Raw genomic sequence first — 24,101 nt, 5'->3', positions numbered from 1 at the left:
AGCTAAAACTTCCCCCACTGGTGAATCCGTGACGACAGCACTGCATGCTGCAGGAGCGTCCGCAGATGTCCGACCCTGTGAAGCAGACATCATGTGGGATGTAATAGTACAATATAGCCAAACAAACACAAAAATACCAAGCAAGTAATCCCCTGTGTTTTGTGACAGTAAATACAGAGCACAAACAGAGAATAGAAGCGGTGTGGGGTGACTAAAAAAACCCAGTGAGCAATACAAACAGTGGGGCAGATGTATTAACCTGGAGAAGGAATAAGGAAGTGATTAAACAGTGATATGTGCAAGGTGATAAAGGCACCAGCCAATCAGATCCAAACTGCTAATTTACATCTTGGAGCTGATTGGCTGGTGCCTTTATCACCTTGCAGATATCACTGGTTTATCACTTCCCTAGGCCTTCTCCAGGTTAATACATCTGCCCCAGTATACCCTGTGTAGCACTAAATATTATATGAGATCCTGATGCACCTAGTTCCCCAGGGTACAGAATATAGTGATAGCAAAGGTGTGATACACAAGAGTGGAATCCACACAGCAGCTATAGGCACACTCAGTCACAGGTACAATGCAGGAATTATCACATATAACAATAAAACTGCACCGGACGAGTAATTACATATAAATAGGTATGTATGTATACAGATATAACAATGCACAGTAAACACTGGATGTATATCACAGAATACTTGTACTAAATATTCAGATAGCAGTACACTTGTTCTTAACGAACACCAACTAAAATGACATGTAGAATACTTAAGTGTCTGTAAATGCACAGCGCTGATGATACAGGCGGTTTTACAGAGGAGACAACGCCCAACAATCCCGTAGATCAGCCCAGCTATGTAATGGCGCCAAAATCTCGTCAGGGAGTGAGGGAGAGAAAGAGATGCAGCTCCAGGGCGTTAACATCAGCAATGTATGGCTGGGGGAGGGGCTACAGGTCAGCGCCTTATCCCCTCTGCTGGACGTCACCACCGGGTACTGTGGAGCCTTTTGCAATTGGATTTTAATAAATCCGACCTGTGCTCCTTGCCTTGGTGGATATAGCGCCAGCGGCGTGGTCAGTCTTCTGGGACCGCGACCGGATCGCGATTTACCTTACCTCCCCCCTTCAAGTGCAGCCATGCGATCCTGGAGAATAACAGCGGAGGTGTGCCTGAAGAAAACCGGTGTGTCTCCGCTGCAAGTACCCAGGAACCAAACCGCATGAGTATGCAGCGCCGCTGAGGGAGGTGATGGAGCCGTAGCACTGCAAATCAAAAAGACATAGAAAGTGCTGCGGTCCTTGAAGTCTTCTAAACAATTATTTTCAGGGCTGCTTAGCTCAGCCCCACCTGTTAGTGACCTGCACTGCAGTCACCAACTTACAAACTGAGCTCCATTGCCTGGAGGCGGGGCTATAGAGGAGGCGGTGCAGTGCATCCTGGGAACAGTCAAAGATTTAGCCTTTTGGTGCCTCGGATCAAGATCCAACTCTACACCCCAATGTTATTCCCTGTGGAATACCAGTGTACCCCGCTGCAGAAAAATAACATTTTTTCTGCAGTTTGAGGTAAGGTTCCTGTAAGACTCCATATTTGTGGCATGTATACTTCCTGTACATGGAAAGCAAACACAGAGCCTTGATGTAGTAGTACACAAGCATGTATATATTACATAGCAAAATATAACAGTGAGATCATTCGTCAGTTTTAAACCGCTGAGTAGACCTAAAATTGCACAACAGCAGGCTGTGTCTAATGTTGGTAGAGCCGAGACATATTAAAGCCACACACAGATAAGCAGTATTATTCAACACACGACCATATAATGTTGCATTTAAATAAACTAGAAAACAGATCCATTAAATACTCTACTTCAGATAACTAAACAAGCTAGGCTGGAGGATGAAAACTAGACATACAGTACATGGATGTACAATAAATAGGTTAGCGATGTTCAGATACAAAAAAAAATAAGATTTTACTCACCGGTAAATCTATTTCTCGTAGTCCGTAGTGGATGCTGGGGACTCCGTAAGGACCATGGGGAATAGACGGGCTCCGCAGGAGACAGGGCACTCTAAGAAAGAATTAGGACTACTGGTGTGCACTGGCTCCTCCCTCTATGCCCCTCCTCCAGACCTCAGTTAAGGAAACTGTGCCCGGAAGAGCTGACATTACAAGGAAAGGATTTTGGAATCCAGGGTAAGACTCATACCAGCCACACCAATCACACCGTATAACTTGTGATAACATACCAAGTCAACTGTATGAACAACAACAGATAATCAGACAAACCTGATGCAACCACAACATAATCCTTATTTAAGCAATAACTATATACAAGTATTGCAGAAGAAGTCCGCACTTGGGACGGGCGCCCAGCATCCACTACGGACTACGAGAAATAGATTTACCGGTGAGTAAAATCTTATTTTCTCTAACGTCCTAGTGGATGCTGGGGACTCCGTAAGGACCATGGGGATTATACCAAAGCTCCCAAACGGGCGGGAGAGTGCGGATGACTCTGCAGCACCGAATGAGCAAACACAAGGTCCTCCTCAGCCAGGGTATCAAACTTGTAGAACTTTGCAAAGGTGTTTGAACCCGACCAAGTAGCTGCTCGGCAAAGCTGTAATGCAGAGACCCCTCGGGCAGCCGACCAAGAAGAGCCCACCTTCCTTGTGGAATGGGCTTTTAATGATTTTGGAGGCGGCAAGCCAGCCGCAGAATGAGCCTGCTGAATCGTGTTACAGATCCAGCGAGCAATAGTTTGCTTTGAAGCAGGAGCACCCAGATTGTTGGATGCATACAGGATAAACAGCGAGTCAGTTTTCCTGACTCCAGCCGTTCTGGCTACATAAATCTTCAAAGCCCTGACTACATCTAGTAACTTGGAATCCTCCAAGTCACGAGTAGCCGCAGGCACCACAATAGGTTGGTTCAAATGAAAAGACGACACCACCTTTGGCAGAAATTGCGGACGAGTCCGTAATTCTGCCCTGTCCATATGGAAAACCAGATAGGGGCTTTTACATGACAAAGCTGCCAATTCTGACACACGCCTAGCCGAAGCTAAGGCCAATAGCATGACCACTTTCCACGTGAGATATTTTAACTCCACGGTCTTAAGTGGCTCAAACCAGTGAGATTTCAGGAAACTCAACACCACGTTAAGATCCCAAGGTGCCACTGGTGGCACAAAAGGGGGCTGAATATGCAGCACTCCCTTTACAAACGTCTGAACGTCAGGTAGAGAAGCTAGTTTTTTATGAAAGAAAAGGAATAGGGCCGAAATCTGGACCTTAATGGACCCCAATTTTAGTCCCAAAGTCACTCCCAACTGTAGGAAGTGAAGGAAACGGCCCAGCTGGAATTCCTCTGTAGAGGCATTCCTGGCCTCACACCCAGCAACATATTTTCGCCGTATACGGTGATAATGTTTAGCCGTCACGTCCTTCCCAGCCTTTATCAGCGTAGGAATAACCTCATCCGGAATCCCTTTTTTCTACTAGGATCCGGCGTTCAACCGCCATGCCGTCAAACGCAGCTGCGGTAAGTCTTGGAACAGACAAGGTCCCTGCTGCAAAAGATCCTGCCCTAGGAGGCAGAGGCCATGGGTCCTCTGTGAGCATTTCTTGCAGCTCTGGATACCAATGCCTTCTTGGCCAATCCGGAACAATGAGTATTGTTCTCACTCCTCTTTTCCTTATGATTCTCAGCACCTTGGGTAAGAGGAAGAGGAGGATACACATAAACCGACTGGAACATCCACAGTGTCACCAGTGCGTCTACAGCTATCGTCTGAGAGTCTCTTGACCTGGCGCAATACCTCTGTAGCTTTTTGTTGAGGCGGGATGCCATCATGTCCACCTGTGGCAGTTCCCACCGACCTGCAATCTGCGCAAAGACTTCTTGATGAAGTTTCCCCTCTCCCGGGTGGAGGTCGTGCCTGCTGAGGAAGTCTGCTTCCCAGTTGTCCACTCCCGGAATGAAGCACCAATTGGTTGCGAAGCAGGGTCTCCGCTTGACTTAGGGCGTTGTATATGGCCCTTAGTTCCAGGATATTGATGTGAAGGCAAGTCTCCTGACTTGACCACAGCCCTTGGAAACTTCTTCCCTGAGTGACTGCCCCCCACTCTCGGAGGCTTGCATCCGTGGTCACCAGGATCCAGTCCTGAATGCCGAACCTGCGGCCCTCGAGAAGGTGAGTACTCTGCAGCCACCACAGGAGACACCCTGGCCCCGGGGGATAGGGTGATTAACCGATGCATCTAAAGATGTGATCCGGACCACTTTGTCCAGTAAGTCCCATTAGAAGGTCCTCTCATGGAACTTGCCGAAAGGAATGGCCTCGTATGATGCCACCATCCTTCCCAGGACTCGAGTGCAGTGATGCACTGACACCTGTTTTGGTTTTAATAGATTCCTGACCAGTGTCACGAGCTCCTGAGCTCTCTCTATCGGGAGATAAACCCTTTTCTGGTCGGTGTCTAGGATCATGCCTAGGAGAGGCAGATGAGCTGTAGGTACCAACTGGGACTTTGGAATATATAGAATCCAGCCGTGTTGCCGTTACACTTCCAAAGAAAGTGATACGCTGTTCAGCCACTGCTCTCTTGATCTCGCTTTTATGAGGAGATCGTCCAATTACGTGATAATAGTGACACCTTGCTTCCGCAGGAGCACCATCATTTCCGCCATTACCTTGGTGAATATTCTCGGGGCCGTGGAGAGACCAAACGGCAACGTCTGAAATTGGTAATGACAATCCCGTACCGCAATTCTGAGGTACGCCTGATGAGGTGGATAAATGGGGACATGAAGGTATGCCTCCTTTATGTCCCGAGTCACGATAAAATCTCCCCCTTTCAGGCTTGTAACGACCGCTCTTAGCGATTCCATCTTGAACTTGAACCTTTTCAGGTATATGTTCAGGGATTTTAAATTCAATATGGGTCTGACCGAACCATCTGGTTTCGGAACTACCACATGGTCGAAAAATGAACGTTATGGTAAGAACTTACCGTTGATAACGTTATTTCTCTTATGTCCACAGGTATCCACAGGATAACATTGGGATATTGTCGAGCGACAGCGAAAATGGCACCAACACGGTCACGAGCTTTCTGGCCTCCCAGGATGCATTGGGGCCTCCACTATATAGTCCCGCCCACTGACTCAGTCAGATCAGTTCTTTCCACAGCGATTATAGGCAGGAACATTAGGTAGAGACCTGTACAGGCGATAAGAACACACATGCACACCCTTCCATACAAGAAGGAAGAGGTTTTTAGTGTTTGTCTAGATCCTCAAATCAGATGCGTCCGGGTGGGATCCCTGTGGATACCTGTGGACATAAGAGAAATCACGTTATCAACGGTAAGTTCTTACAATAACGTTCATTTCTCTGGCTGGGTCCACAGGATTATCCACAGGATAACATTGGGATTCCCAAAGCCATTTTAGTGGTGGGGACGCTCCTGACTGCACAGGAGGACCTTTCGCCCGAAGTCTGCGTCATGAGAGGCAAAAGTATCCAAGGCATAATGTCTGATGAATGTGTTTATGGAAGACCATGTGGCTGCCTTACATATCTGTTCTGCTGATGCACCCTGTTGTGCTGCCCAAGAAGGACCTACCTTACGTGTAGAGTGTGCAGAGACATTAGCCGGAATAGGGAGATCTGCATGAGAATAAGCTTCAGATATTACCATTCGGAGCCATCTCGCCAGCGTCTGTTTACTAGCAGGCCAACCTCTCCTATGGAATCCGTAGAGGATGAAGAGGGAATCTGTTTTCCTGATGGCACTAGTACGATCTATGTAGATTTTTAAAGACCGGACCACGTCCAGTGACGCTTCTCCCGCAGATAGTCCCGATACCTGAAAAGCTGGGACTACAATCTCTTCTCATTCAGGTGAAACTTTGACACCACCTTTGGAAGATAACTAGATCTCGTTCTGAGAACTGCTCTGTCTGGAAAAAAACTTAGGAAAGGAGACTTACATGATAATGCTCCTAAATCTGACACTCTTCTGGCTGACGCCATTGCCAGTAAAAAAAGAACTTTAACCGTTAACCACTTAAGATCTGCTCTCTCAAGTGGTTCAAACAAAGGACCCTGGAGAAATTTAAGAACTAAATTCAAATCCCAGGGAGCTGCAGGAGGAACAAATGGAGGTTGAATATGTACTATTCCTTGGAAAAAAGTACGTACATCCTGTAGGTCAGCAATCTTCTGCTGAAACCATACAGTCAACGCTGAGACTTGCACCCTCAAGGAAGCAACCTTCAACCCCTTATCCAATCATGCCTGCAGAAAATCCAAAATTCTAGCTACTTTAAAGGCTCTTGGATTGTAATTTTTTCCAGAACACCAATGAATATAGGCTTGCCATATTCTATGATATACACGGGCCGAAGAAGGCTTTCTTGCTCTAAGCATGGTTTGGATTACTTGCTTTGAAAATCCTTTAGCCTCTAAGATAGAGGTTTCAACAGCCACGTCGTCAAAGACAGGCGATCCAGATGACTGTGACAACAAGGACCCTGCATTAACAGATCTGGACGTTGAGGGAGCAGTATCGGTGCTTCCACGGACATTCTCCACAGATCTGTGTACCAATGCCTTCTTGGCCAAGCTGGAGCTATTAGAATGATTGCTCCTTTTGCCTGTTTTATCTTTCTCGCTACTCTGGGTAACAGAGATATTGGAGGGAACAGATATGCCAGCTGAAACCTCCATTCTACTGACAGTGCGTCTACCAGGACTGCTCCTGGGTCCCTTGTTCTTGATCCGTACCTCGGAACTTTGTTGTTTAGACGAGACGCCATAAGGTCTATCTCCGGTAGACCCCATCTGTTCACCAGTGTCTGAAACACTTCTGGGTGTAGTGCCCATTCGGTTTCCTGAATGGTGTGCCGACTGAGAAAACCCGCTTCCCAATTTAGTACACCCGGGACAAATACTGCTGACAATGCTGGGAGATGGAGTTCTGCCCACTTTAGAATGGGAGTTACTTCCTCCATCAGACTCTTGCTGTGAGTCCCTCCTTGATGATTTAGGTATGCTACTGCCGTCGCATTGTCTGAGCGGATCTGGACTGGTCTTCCTTGTAGATTGTCCTTTGCCTGAACTAGGGCCAGGTAAATGGCTCTTATTTCTAACAGATTTATCGGCAGGCGACTTTCCCTTGCGGTCCATTTTCCCTGGAACCATAGGCTTCCGAGTACCGCCCCCCAACCTTGCAGGCTGTCATCTGTCGTCAGGACTTGCCACTCTTTTATCCAAAAGGGTCTCCCCTTGTTTAAATGGTCTGTCTGTAGCCACCATGCTAGAGACCTTTTTACATTTACTGGAATCTTTATCATCTGCTTCTTTATTGTTTGATGATTTCCGTTCCATTTTGTCAAAATGAGATGCTGCAATGGTCTGGAGTGGAATTGCGCATATTCCACCATGTCGAACGTTGATACCATCAGACCCAACAGTCGCATTGCTGCATGGACTGACATTGTCTGGGCTTGCAACGCTTCCTGAGCCATGACCTGCACCTTGACTATTTTCTTCTCTGGTAAGAGAACTCTCTGTAGGTCTGAATCCAATATGGCTCCCAAATGAACCATCCGCTGTGATGGATTCAGGGACGACTTCTCCCAATTTATGAGCCACCCGTGTCTCTGTAAACAAACTATCGTCTGTTGGAGATGGCTCAACAGTAAATCTTGCGACTGTGCTAAGATTAATAGGTCGTCTAGGTATGGGAATATCCTTATCCCTTGTTTGCGCAGACAAGCTGCCATAACCACCATGATCTTGGTAAACACCCTGGGTGCTGTAGCTAGCCCGAAGGGCAGAGCTTGGAACTGGAAGTGTTCCTTGAGGATGGCAAACCTGAGGTAACACTGATGTGATAGTGCTATAGGCACATGTAGGTAAGCATCCCGCACATCCAGAGATACCATATAGTCTCCCGGTTCCATAGCCAACATTACGGAGCGTAACGTCTCCATGTGGAACTTCGGTATCCATATGTAATTGTTCAACATCTTCAGATTTAGAATTGGTCGATATGACCCATTTGGTTTCTGGATTAGAAACAGATTGGAGTAATACCCCTGTCCCTTTTGTGATGGAGGTACTGGGACAATCACACCTGACTGCAGTAATTTTTGGACTGCTTCTTGCAGGGCATTGGCCTTCGACTCTATACGAGACGGGCTGGTGCAAAAAAAAAATCTTTGAGGAGGCTGCCTCCTGAATGGGAACCCATACCCCTGAGATACTACCTTCTGCACCCAGGCATCTGTTGTTGACTGTTGCCATGTGTGTGCAAATTGCAGGAGTCGGCCCCCAACCCTGGAATCCTCCAGGCGGAGGCCCGTCTCTTCAGGCTGAGGGCTTTTGTTCAGGTTTGGAAGCTGGCTTTTTGCTAGCCCACTGCTTCTTACCCCTGGATTTAAACTGGGGTTGTTTAGGCTCCTCTTTACCTTTCGCTTTGCTAGCGAAATGAGCGAAATTTTAAACCCTTGGACTTAGGGTTGTAGGTAGCCGGAAATCTGACCTTCTTCGATTCAGCCTCTGACTCTAGGATATCCGATAAAGGTTTTCCAAATAATATATTACCCATGAAAGGCAATGCTTCCAATTCCTTCTTGGACTCCGCATCTGCCTTCCAGGTCCGTAGCCAGACTGCTCTGCGAGCGACTACTGCCAGGGCTGAAGCTTTAGAAGTAACAGTGCCTACATCAATGGCTGCTTCTTCTAAATACTGGGCAGATTGTCTTAAACGGCAAAGACGATCCTCTTGCTCCCTAGTAGGAGAGGGGATGTCATTCTCTAGTTCCTCTATCCATTCGCCCATTGCCTTTGCTACCCAGGCCGAAGCCATAGCAGGTCTTACCACTGCACCCACAAGAGAAAAAATATTTTTCAATAGGCTCTCTACCCTCCTGTCTGTGACATCATTCAAAGAGGTAGATGACAGTGGCAAAGCAGATTTGTGCACGAGTCGCAGAACATGTGCATCTACTTTTGGAGGAACTTCTCTCTTCGAACAATCTCCAGCAGGAAATGGATAATAAGAATCCCATCTCCTAGGAATCTTATACTTTTTACCGGGCGCTGCCCAAGACTCATCCATCATTTCCGTCAACTCCTCTGACGCTGGAAATTCAGCTTTCACTGACTTTGTTCGTTTGAATACAGGTGCTTTTGCTTTTAACGCTGTCTTGGCTGGTTCTTCCAGAGAAAGCACAGCCTTTACTGCATTAATGAGTTCAGCTACATCATCTGACCTAAAGCTCTGCGACTGATCATCATACGGAGTTGAATCAATTGTTTCCGCATCATCATCCGATGTATCCTCTTGTGTAGTCTGCCATACAGACGTATCTGTCTTAGTCTTACCTACCCCTTGGTTGCTTGTAGAGGCTACTGGAACCAAACCATAGGAAGGGAGCTGCATGTATGGGTTCATAGTGTAACCTAACCCCTGAGGTGGTGCTACTGGAGCTAACCTGTCCGCTATTGAAGACAGAGTCTTTGCGAACATATTCCATGGTGGCTCTACTGGAGGTTGAACTAACTCCTGTTTTTTACTTCGCTGAAAAGCGAAACAGTTTGCACACAAACCCTCATAAGTGACCAATTGAATCATATCAATTACCCCTGACTTACAAGATAAGCATGTTAGGGCTGTAGGAGTGCTTGACAAAATCTCCTCATCACTTTTGCCGCTCACAGACATTTTTTCTGATATTGACTACACAATTTTGTGACTGAACCACACCCTATAATCAGTATATAGAGGTGAAATCAATCTGACCACAGTGCACCTGATTTGAGGGTCAGAACAGGACTGACATTACACAGAAAAGTCAGCACACATACTAGCAGTCAGTCACATGTTAAAGCATTAGACATTGTCATATGAGAATACAACCTCCATAATAACTTATACATAAGTAGGAAATTTGTACTTCTGTTTAACTGGTTCTTTTTCAACATAACATGCAGAAAACACAGTAATATACAGGTCTCATATGCAATAGGTACTAAAAATTAACAGTGCACACTAAGAAGTAGAAGGAATTTTTAGTACTGTATACCCTGCCTCCAGGGAGCGGGATACAGGGAGACTCACTACACTTCCATATCCAAGCAAAGACGCTCGAAAGACGCTGAGTGGATTCAGACGCTAATGGTGTACACTGCCGCTCTTGGTAACTGATAACGGACACGGACGCTCACCAACGGACACGGACGCTGAGCGACTCCACGTGCATGCAGACACTAAAGGCCTGCGACTCGGTCTGGGCGAGTTTATATCCAGTGTACACAACCGCAGCATCTAAGCTGCGACCGAGTACCCTCGTGGTAGCGTCTGAGCCAGAAGTGAGGTCATTCAGTTCATGAAACGAGAGACCCGCGGGAACTGGCCATGAACTCGGAGGAGGGACGGCCAGGAGAGCGTCTGAAACCCCCTGTTGACTTAAACTCCCAGGATCGCGGCCTCACCTAGTCCTGGCGCCTATGATCCCCGGAGCGTAGCGCTGTCACACTCGAGATGTTCGGCGCATCAACACGCTGTTTGTAGTCTCCACCAAATCAGCGTAGCTGTGTCCTGACCCCTCTAGTAAGAGGAAGTCCATATACTCACTGTCTCCCCAAGCTCCGGCCACAGCCTGGTAACGTCTTCTGGACCTGCTAGAACATCCGACACAGACGCCCGTCGAGACAGCACTGTACCGCGAAGGTAAGCGTTGTTGGGACCCGGTGGGGAGTTGTTGGAGCGACTCTTTCTAATACACGTTTAAGACGCTGTTAAGAGAAGTCGCTCAAACAAAAACAGTAAGTCTATAAAAATAAAGTAATGAAAACTTGAGGCTGCTTTCACAGCAGCCCTGTGACCATGCGGCTTCCTGCCGCACCAAGCAAAAAACTGATCTGACTGAGTCAGTGGGCGGGACTATATAGTGGAGGCCCCAATGCATCCTGGGAGGCCAGAAAGCTCGTGACCGTGTTGGTGCCATTTTCGCTGTCGCTCGACAATATCCCAATGTTATCCTGTGGATAATCCTGTGGACCCAGCCAGAGAAATAACCCCCTCCTTGTCGAAGGAGGGGAACCTTGACCACCACCTGTTGAAGATACAATTTGTGAATTGCAGTTAACCCTGTTTCCCTCTCGTGGCGGGAAGCCGGCAGGGCCGTTAGTGAGGAGGCATCTTCTCAAAGTCCAGCTTGTATCCCTGAGACACAATATCTATTGCCCAGGTATCTAACAGGGAGTGAACCCACTTGTTGCAGAACTTACGAAAGCGTGCCCCCACCGGGCCTAGCTCAGTCTGTGGAGCCCCAGCGACATGCGGTGGATTTTCATAGAGGCCGGGGAGGACTTCTGTTCCTGGGAACTAGCTGTGTTGTGCAGCTTCTTTCCTCTGGCCCCGCCTCTGGCAAGAAAGGACGCACCTCGGACTTTCTTGTTTCTTTATTCGAAAGGCTGCATTTGATAATGTCGTGCTTTCCTAGGCTGTGCAGGAATATAAGGCAAAATATCAGAATTACCAGCTATAGCCGTGGAGACCAGGTCCGAGAACCCTTCTCCACACAATCCTCAGTCTTCCATATGCCACTTAAGTTGGCATCATCTGTCCATTGCATATTCTACAGGACATGTCAAGCAGAAATCGACATAGCTTTGACTCTAGGACCCAGTATACTCATGTCTCTTTGGGCATGTTTGATTATATATATCTCTTAAGATAGCATCTTTAATATATATACATATATCTCTCTCTCTCTCTATATATATATATATATATATATATATATACATACCTAGTGGGCATATTTGCAGTTATATTATATGTGATACAGTTGCCAGGTTTTAATTCTTTAGGCTTTGTGATAGTGTAGGACCTGCATGAAGGTGGGGTACCTTGAAAATCGGTATGCGGGCTTCCGTGCATTGGCCAATCCACCAACTAAACCCCCATCATTTATTTATTGATGTTGTGAGGACAAGTGAGCTTGCTATGGTGAGTGCTGAATTCTCTATTTTGTATGTATTTGGGTAGGTGGCCATGGGCTGCATGCACCCCACCCTATGAGTGGTGAGTGCAGACACTGCACCCCGCTTCTGGGGTGGCGAGTGCTGTGGTTTTCTATATTTGTTTGTATATTTTGGGGTTAATCTTTGGTTAACTCTTATTAACCATGGTCACATGCCTTTTCATGCACCCCTGTGTAATCTTAATTGTTCTAAACCTGTATCAGCTGCTCCTTAGTAATTTATCGGCTGTGTCAGGTGACTAGTATGCCTTTAAAAGCCACTAGATATGTGGCAGGCATACATTAAACCTAGTGGGCATATTTGCAGTTATATTATATGTGATACAGTTGCCAGGTTTTAATTCTTTAGGCTTTGTGATAGTGTAGGACCTGCATGAAGGTGGGGTACCTTGAAAATCGGTATGCGGGCTTCCGTGCATTGGCCAATCCACCAACTAAACCCCCATCATTTATTTATTGATGTTGTGAGGACAAGTGAGCTTGCTATGGTGAGTGCTGAATTCTCTATTTTGTATGTATTTGGGTAGGTGGCCATGGGCTGCATGCACCCCACCCTATGAGTGGTGAGTGCAGACACTGCACCCCGCTTCTGGGGTGGCGAGTGCTGTGGTTTTCTATATTTGTTTGTATATTTTGGGGTTAATCTTTGGTTAACTCTTATTAACCATGGTCACAGGCCTTTTCATGCACCCCTGTGTAATCTTAATTGTTCTAAACCTGTATCAGCTGCTCCTTAGTAATTTATCGGCTGTGTCAGGTGACTAGTATGCCTTTAAAAGCCACTAGATATGTGGCAGGCATACATTAAACCTAGTGGGCATATTTGCAGTTATATTATATGTGATACAGTTGCCAGGTTTTAATTCTTTAGGCTTTGTGATAGTGTAGGACCTGCATGAAGGTGGGGTACCTTGAAAATCGGTATGCGGGCTTCCGTGCATTGGCCAATCCACCAACTAAACCCCCATCATTTATTTATTGATGTTGTGAGGACAAGTGAGCTTGCTATGGTGAGTGCTGAATTCTCTATTTTGTATGTATTTGGGTAGGTGGCCATGGGCTGCATGCACCCCACCCTATGAGTGGTGAGTGCAGACACTGCACCCCGCTTCTGGGGTGGCGAGTGCTGTGGTTTTCTATATTTGTTTGTATATTTTGGGGTTAATCTTTGGTTAACTCTTATTAACCATGGTCACAGGCCTTTTCATGCACCCCTGTGTAATCTTAATTGTTCTAAACCTGTATCAGCTGCTCCTTAGTAATTTATCGGCTGTGTCAGGTGACTAGTATGCCTTTAAAAGCCACTAGATATGTGGCAGGCATACATTAAACCTAGTGGGCATATTTGCAGTTATATTATATGTGATACAGTTGACAGGTTTTAATTCTTTAGGCTTTGTGATAGTGTAGGACCTGCATGAAGGTGGGGTACCTTGAAAATCGGTATGCGGGCTTCCGTGCATTGGCCAATCCACCAACTAAACCCCCATCATTTATTTATTGATGTTGTGAGGACAAGTGAGCTTGCTATGGTGAGTGCTGAATTCTCTATTTTGTATGTATTTGGGTAGGTGGCCATGGGCTGCATGCACCCCACCCTATGAGTGGTGAGTGCAGACACTGCACCCCGCTTCTGGGGTGGCGAGTGCTGTGGTTTTCTATATTTGTTTGTATATTTTGGGGTTAATCTTTGGTTAACTCTTATTAACCATGGTCACATGCCTTTTCATGCACCCCTGTGTAATCTTAATTGTTCTAAACCTGTATCAGCTGCTCCTTAGTAATTTATCGGCTGTGTCAGGTGACTAGTATGCCTTTAAAAGCCACTAGATATGTGGCAGGCATACATTAAACCTAGTGGGCATATTTGCAGTTATATTATATGTGATACAGTTGCCAGGTTTTAATTCTTTAGGCTTTGTGATAGTGTAGGACCTGCATGAAGGTGGGGTACCTTGAAAATCGGTATGCGGGCTTCCGTGCATTGGCCAATCCACCAACTAAACCCCCATCATTTATTTATTGATGTTGTGAGGACAAGTGAGCTTGCTATGGTGAGTGCTGAATTCTCTATTTTGTATGTATTTGGGTAGGTGGCCATGGGCTGCATGCACCCCACCCTATGAGTGGTGAGTGCAGACACTGCACCCCGCTTCTGGGGTGGCGAGTGCTGTGGTTTTCTATATTTGTTTGTATATTTTGGGGTTAATCTTTGGTTAACTCTTATTAACCATGGTCACAGGCCTTTTCATGCACCCCTGTGTAATCTTAATTGTTCTAAACCTGTATCAGCTGCTCCTTAGTAATTTATCGGCTGTGTCAGGTGACTAGTATGCCTTTAAAAGCCACTAGATATGTGGCAGGCATACATTAAACCTAGTGGGCATATTTGCAGTTATATTATATGTGATACAGTTGCCAGGTTTTAATTCTTTAGGCTTTGTGATAGTGTAGGACCTGCATGAAGGTGGGGTACCTTGAAAATCGGTATGCGGGCTTCCGTGCATTGGCCAATCCACCAACTAAACCCCCATCATTTATTTATTGATGTTGTGAGGACAAGTGAGCTTGCTATGGTGAGTGCTGAATTCTCTATTTTGTATGTATTTGGGTAGGTGGCCATGGGCTGCATGCACCCCACCCTATGAGTGGTGAGTGCAGACACTGCACCCCGCTTCTGGGGTGGCGAGTGCTGTGGTTTTCTATATTTGTTTGTATATTTTGGGGTTAATCTTTGGTTAACTCTTATTAACCATGGTCACAGGCCTTTTCATGCACCCCTGTGTAATCTTAATTGTTCTAAACCTGTATCAGCTGCTCCTTAGTAATTTATCGGCTGTGTCAGGTGACTAGTATGCCTTTAAAAGCCACTAGATATGTGGCAGGCATACATTAAACCTAGTGGGCATATTTGCAGTTATATTATATGTGATACAGTTGCCAGGTTTTAATTCTTTAGGCTTTGTGATAGTGTAGGACCTGCATGAAGGTGGGGTACCTTGAAAATCGGTATGCGGGCTTCCGTGCATTGGCCAATCCACCAACTAAACCCCCATCATTTATTTATTGATGTTGTGAGGACAAGTGAGCTTGCTATGGTGAGTGCTGAATTCTCTATTTTGTATGTATTTGGGTAGGTGGCCATGGGCTGCATGCACCCCACCCTATGAGTGGTGAGTGCAGACACTGCACCCCGCTTCTGGGGTGGCGAGTGCTGTGGTTTTCTATATTTGTTTGTATATATATATATATATATATATATACACACACACACACACACACACACACATACTAGGGTCTCAATTTCTGCTGATAACGTACCTGTCCACGCCACCCCAGCGCTATAAACCCATGCCGAAACAATCGCCGGTCTGAGTAGTGTACCAGAATGTGCACGCTATCTGCAGGATCCCTGAGAATAGCTAGGGCTACCTTCTGTGCAAACGTGACACCCTAGGGGAAGATTCCCATCACATCCTGGCCCTAGTGGGGAAAGGATACTGCCTGAGAATTCTTTGTGGGAAGCTGCAGTCTCTTGTCTGGAGATTCCTGCTCTTTTTCCTCATGAGAGGAGGGAAATTTACCTCAGCTTTCTTCCCCTTAAACATGTGTACCCTTGTGTCAGGGACAAATGAGTCATCAGTGATATGCAAATCATCTTTTATTACAATAATCATATATTGAATACTTTTCTGCCATTTTGGCTGTAACTTTGCATTATCGTAGTCGACACTGGAGTCAAACTCCGTGTCGATATCAGTGTTTATTATTTTGGATAGTGAGCATTGTGAGACTCTGAAGGTCTCTGCGCCATAGGGACAGACATGGGTAGAATTCCTGTCTGTTCTCTAATCTTTTGTGCAATAAATTCACCTTAGCACTTACACATATCCAAACAGGTGTCGGCGTTGTCGACGGAGACACCCTCTCACACACATATTTGCTCTATCTCTTCCTTAGGGGAGACTTTAACCTCAGACATGTCGACACACATGTACCGACACACCACACACACAGGGGATGCTCCATTTGAATACAGTTCCCCCACAAGGCCCTTTGGAGAGACAGAGAGTATGCCAGCACACACCCCAGCGCTATATGACCCAGGAATCACACAGTAACTTAGTGTTAACCCAGTAGCTGCTGTATATATTGTTTTTACGCCAAATTTATGTGCCCCCCCCTCTCTTTTTCACCCTCTTCTATCGTGCTTCTGCAGGGGAGAGCCTGGGGAGCTTCCTCTCAGCGGAGCTGAGGGGAGAGCTTCCTCTCAGCGGAGCTGTGGAGAGAAAATGGTGCTGGTGAGTGCTGAGGAAGAAGCCCCGCCCCCTCAGCGGCGGGCTTCTGTCCCGCGATTTTGTGTAAAAATAATGGCAGGGGCTCATGCATATTACAGTGCCCAGCTGTATATATGCCCTATTTTGCCAGGAGGTACTCAATTGCTGCCCAGGGCGCCCCCCCCTGCGCCCTGCACCCTACAGTGACCGGAGTGTGTGGGAGCAATGGCGCACAGCTGCAGTGCTGTGCGCTACCTCATATGAAGACAGGAGTCTTCTGCCGCCGATTTTGACGTCTTCTTGCTTCACCCGCCGGCTTCTGTCTTCTGGCTCTGCGAGGGGGACGGCGGCGCGGCTCCGGGAACGGACGACCAATGTTAAGTTCCTGTGTTCGATCCCTCTGGAGCTAATGGTGTCCAGTAGCATAAGAAGCGCAACCTAGCCGCAGTTAGTAGGTTTGCTTCTCTCCCCTCAGTCCCACGTAGCAGAGAGTCTGTTGCCAGCAGAAGCTCTCTGAAAATAAAAAACCTAACAAATACTTTCTTATTAGCAAGCTCAGGAGAGCTCACTAAAATGCACCCAGCTCCGTCCGGGCACAGATTCTAACTGAGGTCTGGAGGAGGGGCATAGAGGGAGGAGCCAGTGCACACCAGTAGTCCTAATTCTTAGAGTGCCCTGTCTCCTGCGGAGCCCATCTATTCCCCATGGTCCTTACGGAGTCCCCAGCATCCACTAGGACGTTAGAGAAAAATAATAATAATTGTTCCTCCATCAATAAGAGCACACAGTCTCCTAAGAAAACATTTTGTGATGTGACTCTTAACTGTAAATGCACAACCCTGAAATGAATCATATTCACCACGTATCTAGCAGACTTTACTTCCCACATACAAAGCCAGATGCAGCCGACCAATGATTGGATCAGTCGGATATGTTGGAAGATATTCCATGCCGACCGCCTGTTCATCGCTGATTTATCGCAGCCATACAGTACATTTTGCCATTTTAATCTGCGGGTCGGGATGATAATTGTATAATGTATGCCTGGTTAAGCAGGAAATTTAAGAAAATTGGTGCATATCAAAGGTAGCAGTAACCAAAGAGATTTTGTGGGTTACAGGACTCTCTCACTTCAGGTGTACTAATAACCATAAGCAACTCCAACAACATTGAGAATACTACTGAAGAACTTTAAAAAGATCAGCCTCAAGTGCAGGTCAGGTTAATAACTTGCTTTGTCATTTCATTCAGCCTGCTGCTTTTTAATATTATTTATTTATGGTTGATTTTTTTTTTATGGGTATACTGCGCCAAGGGTAAGTGTGTATATGGGTCTTTATCCCTTTAATATTGTCTTGTATTTAAACCACTGGATTGCAGCTTGATTTTCATTAGAAGAACCACCATACAGCTATGACAAATCTAGGATGTTACCCTGCTTTACTTGCCAACATTGCCCTCACACATTTTCCATGGAAAACAGTCATCAGCAGAAAGAAACCACAACAACCATCAGACTGCACTATAAGCACAATTAACAGTGTAATAGAAATATTTCCAAAAGGACAAAATTCTAGTAGAGACTGACAGTGACTGCATGATAACGCACTACATCACAGCAAAATGTAGTATAGCCCATAATACCCCTTTCACAATGCCAATGCCGGATCCCACCCGGGAATTGGAAACGGGTCCTTCCCGGGTGGGATCTGGCATTGGCCGCTTATGCAGGTTTCCCCGACCCGGCACAGTCGCTATAGGAGCAGCGGGTGGGGCCGGCCCTGGGAGATGAGATCATCTCCGCGCCGCCTCTCCCTGCTGTAGTAAATGGGTCCCGGGACGCATCGACCCGGGAGCATGTTTACGGAGCCACTGACCCGGTATTCAACCCGGGTATAACACTGCTTTATTCCCAGGGTTAAATTGCCGGTTCAGGTGACCCGCGATTTTGGCTATGCCCCTTTCACACCACAGGCCGGCTTATGTCGACCCAGCAATATGCCGGGTCGATACCGGGTTATTTGTGCGATGTGAAAGGGGTATAACTGACCCACTAAAGATTACCTGTTGGCTCTAGACAATAGCAGCCATATTGTAGACTAAGCCAAAATTCATGAGAATAAAGCTCATCCATTTACTACGAACTAGTGACCGGACTGAGGCACTAAGGACATGATGGGTTACGCTTTTACTCCATGTAGACAAAGAGGTTTTCTTAAGAAAATAAAAAAATAAACAAAAAAATAAGATTTTACTTACCGATAAATCTATTTCTCGTAGTCCGTAGTGGATGCTGGGACTCCGTAAGGACCATGGGGAATAGCGGCTCCGCAGGAGACAGGGCACAAAATAAAAGCTTAAGGATCAGGTGGTGTGCACTGGCTCCTCCCCCTATGACCCTCCTCCAAGCCTCAGTTAGGATACTGTGCCCGGACGAGCGTACATAATAAGGAAGGATATTGAATCCCGGGTAAGACTCATACCAGCCACACCAATCACACCGTACAACTTGTGATCTGAACCCAGTTAACAGTATGATAAACGCAAAGGAGCCTCTGAAAAGATGGCTCACAACAATAATAACCCGAATCTTTGTAACAATAACTATATACAAGTATTGCAGACAATCCGCACTAGGGATGGGCGCCCAGCATCCACTACGGACTACGAGAAATAGATTTATCGGTAAGTAAAATCTTATTTTCTCTGACGTCCTAGTGGATGCTGGGACTCCGTAAGGACCATGGGGATTATACCAAAGCTCCCAAACGGGCGGGAGAGTGCGGATGACTCTGTAGCACCGAATGAGAGAACTCCAGGTCCTCCTCAGCCAGGGTATCAAATTTGTAGAATTTAGCAAACGTGTTTGCCCCTGACCAAGTAGCTGCTCGGCAAAGTTGTAAAGCCGAGACCCCTCGGGCAGCCGCCCAAGATGAGCCCACTTTCCTTGTGGAATGGGCTTTTACTGATTTTGGCTGTGGCAATCCTGCCACAGAATGTGCAAGCTGAATTGTACTACAAATCCAACGAGCAATCGTCTGCTTAGAAGCAGGAGCACCCAGCTTGTTGGGTGCATACAGGATAAACAGCGAGTCAGATTTTCTGACTCCAGCCGTCCTGGAAACATATATTTTCAAGGCCCTGACAACGTCAAGCAACTTAGAGTCCTCTAAGTCCCTGGTAGCCGCAGGTACCACAATAGGTTGGTTCATGTGAAATGCAGAAACCACCTTAGGTAGAAATTGAGGACGAGTCCTCAATTCCGCCCTGTCAGAATGAAAAATTAAGTAAGGGCTTTTATATGATAAAGCCGCCAATTCTGACACAAGCCTGGCTGAAGCCAAGGCTAACAGCATCGACACCTTCCATGTGAGATATTTTAAGTCCACAGTGGAAAGTGGTTCAAACCAATGTGACTTTAGAAAACTCAACACCACATTGAGATCCCAAGGTGCCACTGGAGGCACAAAAGGAGGCTGTATGTGCAGCACCCCTTTTACAAATGTCTGAACTTCAGGTACTGAAGCCAGTTCTTTCTGGAAGAAAATCGACAGGGCCGAAATTTGAACCTTAATGGACCCTAATTTTAGGCCCATAGACAGTCCTGTTTGCAGGAAATGAAGGAAACGACCCAGTTGAAATTCCTCTGTAGGGGCCTTCTTGGCCTCACACCATGCAACATATTTACGCCAAATGATAATGTTTTGCGGTTACGTCCTTCCTGGCTTTGACCAGAGTAGGGATGACTTCTTCTGGAATGCCTTTTTCCCTCAGGATCCGGCGTTCAACCGCCATGCCGTCAAACGCAGCCGCGGTAAGTCCTGGAACAGACAAGGCCCCTGCAGTAGCAGGTCCTTTCTTAGAGGTAGAGGCCACGGTTCGTCCGTGAGCATCTCTTGAAGTTCCGGGTACCAAGTCCGTCTTGGCCAATCCGGAACCACGAGTATAGTTCTTACTCCTCTCCTTCTTATGATTCTCAGTACTTTTGGTATGAGAGGTAGAGGAGGGAACACATACACTGACTGGTACACCCACGGCGTTACCAGAGCGTCCACTGCTATTGCCTGAGGGTCCCTTGACCTGGCGCAATATCTGTCCAGTTTTTTGTTTAGACGTGACGCCATCATGTCCACCTTTGGTTTTTCCCAACGGTTTACAATCAGGTGGAAGACTTCTGGGTGAAGTCCCCACTCTCCCGGGTGAAGGTCGTGTCTGCTGAGGAAGTCTGCTTCCCAGTTGTCCACTCCCGGAATGAATACTGCTGACAGTGCTATCACATGATTTTCCGCCCAGCGAAGAATCCTTGCAGCTTCTGCCATTGCCCTCCTGCTTCTCGTGCCGCCCTGTCTGTTTACGTGGGCGACTGACGTGATGTTGTCCGATTGGATCAACACCGCCTGACCCTGAAGCAGAGGTTTTGCTTGACTTAGGGCATTGTAAATGGCCCTTAGTTCCAGAATGTTTATATGAAGAGACGTTTCCAAGCTTGACCACAGGCCCTGGAAATTCCTTCCCTGTGTGACTGCTCCCCAGCCTCTCAGGCTGGCATCCGTGGTTACCAGGATCCAATCCTGAATGCCAAATCTGCGGCCCTCTAGTAGATGAGCACTCTGCAGCCACCACAGGAGAGACACCCTTGTCCTTGGCGACAGGGTTATCCGCTGATGCATCTGCAGATGCGATCCGGACCATTTGTCCAGTAGATCCCACTGAAATGTTCTTGCATGGAATCTTCCGAATGGAATCGCTTCGTAAGAAGCCACCATTTTCCCCAGGACCCTCGTGCACTGATGCACTGAGACCTGTCCTGGTTTTAGGAGGTTCCTGACTAGCTCGGATAACTCCCTGGCCTTCTCCTCCGGGAGAAACACCTTCTTCTGGACTGTGTCCAGAATCATTCCTAGGAACAGTAGACGTGTCGTTGGAATCAGCTGCGATTTTGGAATATTTAGAATCCACCCGTGCTGACGTAACACTACCTGAGATAGTGCTACTCCGACTTCTAACTGTTCCCTGGATCTTGCCCTTATCAGGAGATCGTCCAAGTAAGGGATAATTAAAATGCCTTTTCTTCGTAGAAGAATCATCATTTCGGCCATTACCTTGGTAAAGACCAGAGGTGCCGTGGACAATCCAAACGGCAGCGTCTGAAACTGATAATGACAGTTTTGTACTACAAACCTGAGGTACCCTTGGTGAGAAGGGTATATCGGGACGTGGAGATAAGCATCTTTGATGTCTAGAGACACCATATAGTCCCCTTCTTCCAGGTTTGCTATCACTGCTCTGAGTGACTCCATCTTGAATTTGAACCTTTTTATGTAAGTGTTCAAGGATTTCAGATTTAAAATTGGTCTCACCGAGCCGTCCGGCTTCGGTACCACAAACAGCGTGGAATAATACCCCTTTCCTTGTTGCAGGAGGGGTACCTTGATTATCACCTGCTGGGAATACAGCTTGTGAATGGCTTCCAAAACTGCCTCCCTGTCGGAGGGAGACTTTGGTAAAGCAGACTTCAGGAAACGACGAGGGGGAAACGCCTCGAATTCCAGTTTGTACCCCTGCGATACTACCTGTAGAATCCAGGGATCCACTTGCGAGTGAGCCCACTGCGCGTTGAAATTCTTGAGACGGGCCCCCACCATATCTGAGTCTGCTTGTAAAGCCCCAGCGTCATGCTGAAGACTTGGCAGAAGCAGGGGAGGGCTTCTGCTCCTGTGAAGCGGCTGCATGGTGCAGTCTTTTTCCTCTTCCTCTGCCCCGGGGCAGAAAAGAGTGGCCTTTTGCTCGCTTGTACTTATGGGAACGAAAGGACTGAGTTTGAAAAGACGGTGTCTTTTTCTGCTGATGTGGAGTGACCTGGGGTAAAAAGGTGGATTTTCCAGCCGTTGCCGTGGCCACCAGGTCCGATAGACCAGCCCCAAATAACTCCTCCCCTTTATACGGCAATACTTCCATGTGCCGTTTGGAATCCGCATCCCCTGACCACTGTCGCGTCCATAACGCTCTTCTGGCAGAGATGGACATAGCACTTACTCTTGATGCCAGGGTGCAAATATCCCTCTGTGCATCACGCATATATAGTAATGCATCCTTTAAATGTTCTATAGTTAACAAAATATTGTCCCTATCCAGGGTATCAATATTCTCGGTCAGGGACTCCGACCATGCGACATCCAGGCTGAGGCGATTGCTGGTCGCAGTATAACACCAGTATGTGTGTATATACTTTTTAGGATATTTTCCAGCCTTCTATCAGCTGGTTCTTTTAGGGTAGCCGTATCAGGAGACGGTAACGCTACTTGTTTTGATAAACGTGTGAGCGCCTTATCTACCCTAGGGGGTGTTTCCCAACGCGCCCTAACCTCTGGCGGGAAAGGATATAATGCTAATAATTTTTTAGAAATTAGCTGTTTTTTATCGGGGGAAACCCACGCTTTTTCACACACCTCATTTATTTCCTCTGACTCAGGAAAAAATATTGGTAGTTTTTTCTCACCCCACATAATACCCTTCTTTGTGGTACTTGTAGTGTCAGAAAGGTTCAATGCCTCTTTCATTGCCGTGATCATGTAACGTGTGGCCCTACTGGACATTACGTTTGTCTCGTCACCGTCGACACTAGACTCAGTATCTGTGTCAGGGTCTGTGTCGACCCACTGAGGTAACGGGCGTTTTAGCGCCCCTGACGGTGTCTGAGACGCCTGGACAGGCACTAATTGATTTGCCGGCTGTCTCATGTCGTCAACAGTTTTTTGCAAATTGCTGACATTATCACTTAATTGTTTAAATACAATCATCCAGTCAGGTGTCGACTCCCTAGGGGGTGACATCACCAACACAGGCAACTGCTCCGCCTCCACATAATTTTCCTCCTCATACATGTCGACACACGCGTACCGACACACAGCACACACACCGGGAATGCTCTGATAGAGGACAGGACCCCACTTAGCCCTTTGGAGAGACAGAGGGAGAGTCTGCCAGCACACACCCAGCGCTATATATATATATATATATACAGGGATAACCTTATATAAGTGTTATTCCCTTATAGCTGCTGTTATTATCGTTATTTGCTGCCAAAAATGCCCCCCCTTCTCTTTTTTACCCTGATTCTGAAGCAGGACTGCAGGGGAGAGTCAGGGAGCCGTCCTTCCAGCGGAGCTGTGAGGGGAAAATGGCGCTTGTGTGCTGAGGAGATAGGCTCCGCCCCTTCACGACGTCCTTATCTCCCGCTTTTTTGTGTAAAATGGCAGGGGATTAATATACATCCATATAGCCCAGGAGCTATATGTGATGTATTCTGTTTTGCCACCTAAGGTATTCTGTTATATTGCGTCTCAGGGCGCTCCCCCCCCAGCGCCCTGCACCCTCAGTGACCGGAGTGTGAAGTGTGCTGAGAGCAATGGCGCACAGCTGCGGTGCTGTGCGCTACCTTAGTCTGAAGACAGGATGTCTTCTGCCGCCGATTTCACCGGACCTCTTCGTCTCTTCTGGCTCTGTAAGGGGGACGGCGGCGCGGCTCCGGTGACCCATCCAGGCTAAACCTGTGATCGTCCCTCTGGAGCTAGTGTCCAGTAGCCTAAGAAACCCGATCCACTCTGCACTCAGGTGAGTCCGTTTCTTCTCCCCTTAGTCCCACGATGCAGTGAGCCTGTTGCCAGCAGGACTCACTGAAAATAAAAAAACCTAACTAAACTTTTATTCTAAGCAGCTCAGGAGAGCCACCTAGATTGCACCC

The 24,101-nt window shown here is 47.0% G+C and overlaps 1 protein-coding gene across 12 annotated transcripts in view; it reads right to left on the bottom strand.

Annotated features, from left to right (window-relative positions):
• Positions 1-24,101, bottom strand: part of RERE (arginine-glutamic acid dipeptide repeats) — a 719,262-nt gene that overhangs the window by 99,089 nt on the left and 596,072 nt on the right. The window lies entirely within an intron of this gene.

This window comes from Pseudophryne corroboree, chromosome 10 (genome assembly GCF_028390025.1).
Source record: "Pseudophryne corroboree isolate aPseCor3 chromosome 10, aPseCor3.hap2, whole genome shotgun sequence".
NCBI classification, from domain to species: Eukaryota; Metazoa; Chordata; class Amphibia; order Anura; family Myobatrachidae; genus Pseudophryne; species Pseudophryne corroboree.
Note: the sequence above shows the minus strand (reverse complement) of the source record. Positions and strands in the feature narration are given on the sequence as shown.